This window comes from Seriola lalandi, unplaced genomic scaffold (assembly GCF_002814215.2).
Source record: "Seriola lalandi dorsalis isolate HSWRI2012SDOR001 ecotype SW California unplaced genomic scaffold, Sedor1 jcf7180002054748, whole genome shotgun sequence".
Classification (NCBI taxonomy): Eukaryota; Metazoa; Chordata; class Actinopteri; order Carangiformes; family Carangidae; genus Seriola; species Seriola lalandi.
The window spans coordinates 4,192,525-4,200,664 of record NW_019525301.1 but is presented as its reverse complement, the minus strand read 5'-3'; the positions used below and the strand labels follow the sequence as shown (position 1 = coordinate 4,200,664).

General features: G+C 41.0%; 1 pseudogene; it reads left to right on the top strand.

The window, feature by feature from the left end:
• Positions 1–980: 980 nt before the first annotated feature.
• LOC147818049 (uncharacterized) lies at positions 981–6,527 on the top strand (annotated as a pseudogene).
• Positions 6,528–8,140: the final 1,613 nt, after the last annotated feature.

The following is an 8,140-nucleotide window of genomic DNA, read 5'->3' as shown; positions in this document are numbered from 1 at the left end:
TCTGTCGTTAGACCCACACGTCAAATAAAGAAAAACTCGTGTGTCATGTGTACAGAACAGAACATAGTAGATCTGCAGCATGGGCAGCCAGGAGTAGAAAATTATAGATTGTAAACAAATGAAGAAAGTGATCCAGGAGGATGTTGAGACTTCCGGCTACTACCAACAGACCTGATCTGAACCATGCACTTCCTCTCTTCCATGACAACCGGAGAAGAGGACAGACTACACAACACACAGGAGGCAAACAAACAAGCACATCATTCGCACAGCTCTACTCCACTGGACTCTACTGTGCATCCTAGGTTTAAAAGATTCTGTCACGTCCCCTTCTGTATCTTCTTAAATTCCTTCAAAATATAATTTATTTTAATTGGGTTTGGCTAGCAGTCCTTTACCAGAATGTTTCTATTAGCTTTGTTTGTACATTTACTGTCATGAAAGTCAATTCCTGCAGTGCAGAGCTGTCTCAATAGATGTTTACGTGAAAATGCATGATGTCTTCCTTCACCATCGATCTCAAAGAGACTGGTATGGCTTTAATCATTCTATTATAGGTTTTAAGAGCATTTGAGATGGAATTTCTCACAGAACAGCTCATGTTGTAACAGATTTCCATTGTCATCCAGAAAATCAGCTGCAGCCCAAATCCCTCTGGATTTCCACTCATCTAAGTACACTGATTTTTTACAAAGTCAAACTGTTACGTGCCAGACAAAGGGAGGCCAGACCCAGATGCAGAGTAAATTTAAAAAAAAAATGGTTTATTTAACAAAGTAGCAAAGAAAAATCACTTTAGAAGGAATAAACGTAAAGTACCAAACAAAATATCAACAAAGTACCAACACAAAACGTAGAACAGAAAATCACCATACAAATGGGAAAAAGGCACAAGGTCAAAGTACAACAGAAAATAGTGTCAAGTCACAAAAAACTCACTAGACTAAAAGGAATTCACAAGAAGGACTTCACATGGCGAGATGCAGGAGATCAACGAGAGTGTGAGGGACAAGCAGAAGCAAAGAGAATAATCCGGCACTGGGGACAAGGAGAGTGTGTCTTAAGAAGGGTGCTGATTGGGCCGAACGAGCTGCAGGGGTGCCGGTGGAAGAGCGCTCCCGGAGATCGCCCCGCCTCTCGGCACTCACACTGCAGGAAGGGGAGAGAGAGAAGTCAATCAGGAGCAACAACTAACCAACACAGAAAAAACCAGACCACAACACGAACATATCTATTGTTCCACACAGGTGTACAGTATGGTCTAAAATGATGTGTGTAAATTAATTTTCAATAGAGAAGGACTTGCTGATGGAAAACGGAAAGTTTGATTGTTAATGAGCCACCTTCAAAGTCACACCGTAAAAGAAAGTCTATTCCACCCATTTTTTGGAAAATCATATTAGGGACAATGAACCAAAAAGATTTTGTATTTTTAACAAAAGACTGTAACCATTTCAGTTTCAAGACACCATTCATAACATCAAAATCAATCACCTTTGCAGTTTTAACCCATATCTATTTTCCGTATGTACTGGAGGCAATGTCCGCCATGTGGAAGGCCTTCTGCTCTGCCACTGATGCCACCATCAGCTTGTCTTCTCGGTTCCATCCCCAAACCAACAGCCAGGCTGAGAGGGACAACAAGTTACTTAGGCCTTCCAACTCCCCTGGGTAGAGTCTGCCTACAACACCCTGAAAGTATGTCCAAATCCTAATGCCTATATGGTTTATCAACCTTTCCATCACAGGAGAACAATGTTGTCACAAGACCTGGCTCCAAGCCTCATGCCAGGAAATTCTCCTAAATTCACAAATATCTTATTCTGGAGAAAGTCATTAACCGTACAGTTTTCAGGCTGAAACTCCCCCAGACCTTCCGGATCCACTCATCCTGTAATGTGTCCTGCCTGAAATTGGTTCCTACTGTGCCACCTCACTTTCACTCCACACCGTCACTTGGACTCTCGCTGTGACGGCTACATTGGCAATACCTGGTTATAGGGATGGTATTGTATTACATCGCAGCCGCATTTCAGCTGAGTGAATCGCAAAGCAGTGTAATACAGTACGCTCCGTAGGTCTGCTTGTACGTGACAATAACGTAGTTCAGTGGTTGAAAAAATGTAGTGCCAAAGGAAAGTGCTGTTTTCATGGGAAAACAAACTGCTGAAAATATTCAACATGAAGCTACATTTAATCAAATATTGGATTGTTTCAGTTGGTGTTTTTAAAAGCCTCTAAAACACGTTTTTTTCTGCTGGCCCCATGCACAGCAGCACATAGCTCTGCTAGTCTTCCGGTGTTTCCTGCCGTCTCTCTTAACTTGCACTGCGCTAATCTGAATCTACTCCAGGTAATACACCGACAATGCATGACTACCTCGCACAACCCCACGTCGAATAACCCGGACTATCCTCTGTATGGCCCAGAGGAAAGGTCTTGGATTTCTCGACGCCTTATCTTGGACAACTGGTACCCAGAAATGATTGTTTGACATCCCCTCATCTTCCTACTATGAGTGTGCCTACTGCCTTTGGTATGATTGGGTCTCTCTCTCTCTCTCTCTCTCTCTCTCTCTATCTCACTCACCCGAGCAGTGGGGCAGCCACTGACTCTGTTCCACCTACAGAAACTGTGCTCTTCATACAAGGTATATTATTCCACTACTGCACATAGAACACAGTCAACCATTTATATGCTGTTATGTTGACTGACTGACTTTCAGTGTCAGGCAACACACTTAGTCTTGTGGAGCCAACAGACAATAGAAAATAACCTTAACCCTGTGAGAATTATTCATTAAAGGCATAGACTCACCATCTGTCAACAGTCAGTCAGTACAAGCTCTATTGAAGGTGGCAGGGTGAAGGCACTTCTGCAGCGGGCGATGAGTAAACTGGGTTGGTAGACTCCAGAAGGTCAGCGGTATCATGAAAACCTTGTGGAAATACTTAATTAGTTAATCCATAATGGATAAGAAGTCAGCGATGTGGTGCTCATAGAAAATATATTTGGATCCAAACACTGTCCAGCCAGAGATCCAGCCTGGCAACATAATGAGTATTATAGGAAGGGCATCCACACCATGCTCAATTTGCAAATTTCTGTGCTACAGAAACTGATATGTGTTTTACAGAATTCACAAACTGCCATATGTCTGTACAGCACACACTTAAAAAGACAAACAGAGTTGGCAGACGTGAAAATCAACTATCACAAAAAGGCTGGACTTGGAACTAGATATGGAGATACAAAGAAAGACACTGGGAAATTGGACTGGAATTGGATTGGAATTGAATCCAGAAACTAGAAAGAAAAGTGAGATATAAATTCAATGCAAACTGTAAATATGTATGTTTCTTTGTATTAATAATTGTTATTTTCTCTCCCAAGCTCCCAGCAGATGAGTAATCCCAGCAAAATAAAAGGTCAAAAACATGGTCATGTCCTCTCCCAGAATGTACGGTACGCTATATAGCTATTGGTCTAGTGAACTGGGACTATAATTTGGCAGGATTATACAATTATGAAACCTAATGACCACAAATTGTGTGCTACTAATGGCAACTAAATTACACATCCACATGGAAGAGTTCACACATACATAAGAACATGGAATAACTGTGAAAAACACACTGTTTTTTTGTGTGTGAGACTGCTTACTGAACAGAAAAGGCACTGGGATTAATCAAGCCTGGATGTTAGCCTGGTCTGGACCAGGCTAGCTACACAGAATAAATCTCCTGGTAACTTGTAACCGAATTAACTGTCCAAAGTGGACCTCATCAAAGGGAAGCAGGAAGTGTGACACGTTGCTGGTTATAGTATCCTTCCGTCCGTCTCAATTAAACTTCATAGATGCTTGTACATTTCCAGTATTGTGAAGCAACAGCAGTGACAACAGCAACAAAAATCCAAACTGTATTATGACAAAAAAAAATGTTTGTTTAGTTCAGCCAGCGATGGCAGAGGGGCAGCAACTTGTGCCACTGTCGTTATCGTTCAGGTGGAAGAGGAGGAATATTTATGTTATATTATAGTATATATATTTTTAAATTATGTCACACAAACAAAAAAAACTTTAAAGACTGAGATGTACAATATAATGACCACAGTTTATTTGATCAGATCACTGGTGCAGTATTGGATCATCTCGTATTCTCATGTTATATTAAACAACATACTATCATTATGGATTTCTCTGTAATATGATACACGTAACAGTGCTCTCATAGGTATTAAAAGGTATAAGTGGTAATGTCTGGCTCTGGCTCTTTGAACAGAATAACCATGTTAGATCAAATGTTTGTGCATGTGATGTGCAAGAGTGGGATGAGTTATTTTTGTACATGCAAAGGCTCTGGATGTAAAAATAACTCTTTCCATCTCTTCTGGTGGAGTCAGAACAAAAGATGAGTAACTGTGGAAAAACATCTTGGTATTTCATAAAACTTCATCATAGTCTCAAAGCCCACATCTCATCTTATCTGTTCAGCAATTGTCAGCAGTTGTGGACATTCTCTCAGGGGTTAAAGTGGGCTTTGATTAATAAGTAAATAAATCTGACTGGCAGATTCAAACATAATAATGTCAAGCATGTTAAACTCTTATTGCACATATTTGTCAGAGAGCGAGAGAGACAAGCACATACACACATTTACTTTGGGGTAAATTACATAGACTTGGATTCATTTCCTGGAGACTTACCTTACCCCAACTTTAACCACTGACCCTAAAATCAGATTTTTTTCCCCCATTTGGGGACAATTGGTGCCCCCAATTAACCGGTCTTTAGTCTAAAATTTCTCCCCAAAAGTGACCTAAGCCACACACAACACAAAAAGTGTTACGTTATATGTCTGTACTAAAAAAAGTCTTCTTTCAAGATTGATTCACTGTGCTTCAAAACCAGGAAATGAAAGGACACTGATTTTCACTGCTCAAACTTAGGTGACCCCGGCTTCTTACAGCTTAAGCCATCATGAAATATTCCAATCTACTTGCTGTTTAATCAAATGACAGCGATTAGCTTGACATACGTCATTAAAGACACAGAGGGTGAGAGATGGGACATGTAATTGCTATAGTAATGACTAATGACACAGTGAAGGTCCCCAAGATCCTGCTTATGCAACTCAATCAGGAAGTTAGCCAGAGAACTGAGATGGCCTTATGCACACGGCGGCGTTGTCGCTGTTATTCTGGGAGGAACAGAAGCAGGAGATGGCAGAGTGCAGCCTGGTTATCTGAGCACAGTAATATCTGAGAGCTCACTCTGTTCATCAGCTCCTCCTGCTTTCTTTCAGTGCAGACGCTTCGCTGCTCGCTCTCGCCTCTGCACCATATTTCTACTGATATTCCTGTTTTTCTGCTGTGAGAAAATAGGAGCAGCAATAAATCACTGGGTCCATGATTTTTGTTGATAGAGTAGGCTATTGCCATATTTCAACATTGTTTATTACCTCCTCAGTACAGAGTGTGGCCTACCAACAGTACCAGCCTGCACTGCAGTGATTCGATACATAGCCACTTAGCCAAAGCTAATTAACAGCAAAAATTGTTTATTTATGATGTATAAAGTGTTACCCAAATTAATAACCTCATTATAAACCTTTTATAATTCCTTTATAAGCGTAGGCTTATTGTAAAGTGGTAAATTCACCAGTGAGAAGTGAACGTGGAGGTAAATGGACTGTGTAGGAATGACACCACTTTGCCATGGACTCACAGCAATGGACATTAGCACCAATAAGACCACAGAGAAACAGGAGGGCTGTGTGCCAGATAATAAATGTACAAGTGGCAGTCCTCCCTGGAACTCTCTTGGAGTAAGAGATTTGTGATGCTTTATCATCCTCTTCAACTCCCGAACAGAACAGGACACAGCAATGGACCACCAGGAGAGGGAGAAGTAGCAACAAACCTCTCAAACAACTGGGTGTGGAAGTAGAAAACAGATTTGCTCCACTGCTGTAGGACCCTGGATCTCCATCTGATGACCTAGATAACCTCAGAGTAGGGTAAGAACTGAGAGTAAATCAGAAAGTAAAAGGCTAAAGGCAAAAGCTCACGACTGGTCCTCAAACTCTGATTGTGAGTGACTTTGTTGTAAAAGATGTGAGAATCGTGTGCAGCAAAAACACCAAAACATTCCCATGGTTATGATCTCTGACATGACAGAAAGAAATCCTGCATATCGTGGCTGCACATCAAACTTTGGAAAACATCACACTGCACACAGGGACAAACGACGCTGTGAAGCAGAAGTCTGAAATGCTGAAACGAGACTTCACTGATCTGTTGAACACAGTCAGCTCTCTGAACGCTGAGTGTTTAACAGTGGCTCTCTGCCGCCAGTCAGAAGAGGAGCTGAGAGATTCAGCAGATTATTGGCACTAAATGGCGCATGGCTTTCAACTGCATGTGCTGTCCATTCACTGCACTTTATTAACTATTTCAACTGTTTCCGTGACCGGAGACATCTCTTTAAGGCAGATGGACTTTGTCTCAACAAGTCTGGAGTATAGCTATTCATCTTTTCCTCCTACATCACAATCTGTTCCCTCTGCCAAGGACAAGAGGAATCAAAGCAGGAGGAAGACATAACACAACACTGCAGAAACAGTGGAGGAAGCCATCTCAGCCCCCGTCTGAAGTGAGCTTTAATCATGAAACACATCAGAGCGAAGAGGAAGAGGATGCTACACCGCTCTTACCATCATCTGCCTGTTAAGATTCATCCTCTACTACCCCCCTCGAACCACACCAGGTCACCTTCCTCTCCAGTTGCCCTTTACCCCACCCTTTTGTAGTGCACTGCCCAGATGAAAAAGCTGGTCACTGCTGGGATGCAATTTACCTGTAGCCCTACTCCCATTTTCTCTCCCCTAATTCTCCTGCGGACTTGATTGATACAGCCAGAGCTGATAAGTATGGAAACCCAGAAAGGCTATATTCCACATACAAGATAACAAAGCTCGTTATCCCGAGATAACGAGATATTATCAGGAGAATATGATTTTGAGTGAACCTCGTACACTAAGTCGCAGTAACACTCCTCCCTAGCAACAGTCCTTAGTAACTCGTTAGCTGACGAGGACTGATCTGAAAACGATCTTGTATGAAAAGACACAGTGTGATTTGTGCCCTTGATTGAAATATTCTCTGATGTTGATCAGTGTGTCGCCCTGATATTTCCACTTTACAATCTCTGATTAACAAAGTCATTATAATGAGGAAACAAGCTTTGTTATCTCCAGATAACAGGATAATTATCTTGTTATCTCTGGATTACAAAAGATATTATTTATTATGTTTAGTTAATTATGTTTTTTTCTTTTGAAATTATTATTAATTTTCATTTTTAATTTATGTAATATTATGACTTTATTCTCAAAATATTATGACTTTATTCTCAAAATATTATGACTTTATTCTTGTGAAAATTACATTTTTTTTCTTGATAGAAGAGTTTTTCCTCATAAAATTATGAATTTATTCTCATAATATTATGACTTCAATTTCTGATTTCTTTTTTCCTCAATGTGGCCCTGACACTCCGTTGTACTTCTGAGCTGTGACACGGTTTATAAAGAAATAATGGGAGTTTCAAATAAAACCTCATTTGTTTCCTTCGACTGTTTTTCTGTTTTCTTACTATGTCCAATCCTGTGTCTGTAAATGTATGAAAACAGGCACAAATGCAGGTGGAAGCAAGAGTGTTGGTGAAAATAAAACTTCAGTGTGGCCTGATGGCTGAATGGTTAGGGTGTATCCCATATGGGCATACTGAGCCCTTAACAGCTGCACCCCAGTTCGACTCCCAACTGGTTGGCCCTTTACTGCATGTCCCAAAATAAAACTGAGGAGAGATGGGTGAGCAGCGACAAAATCAGGTGATTTGTCTGTGTACAAAATCATTTCCAGTGGGTTAGGCCTTACAGAATATAAAGGATGAGATTTAAAAAGGGCCCCAACAGTGAAGTCATACAAGAATCTCTGTTTCTCTGTGGTACAGTGTTCAACATGCTGAAGGTTCTGGAACTTTAAATTTGTGGTATTAGCTTAATGGGCGGCTGAGGCTCAGGAGGTGGAGCGGCTTGCCCACTAATCAGAGGGTGGGTAGTTTGATTCCTGACAA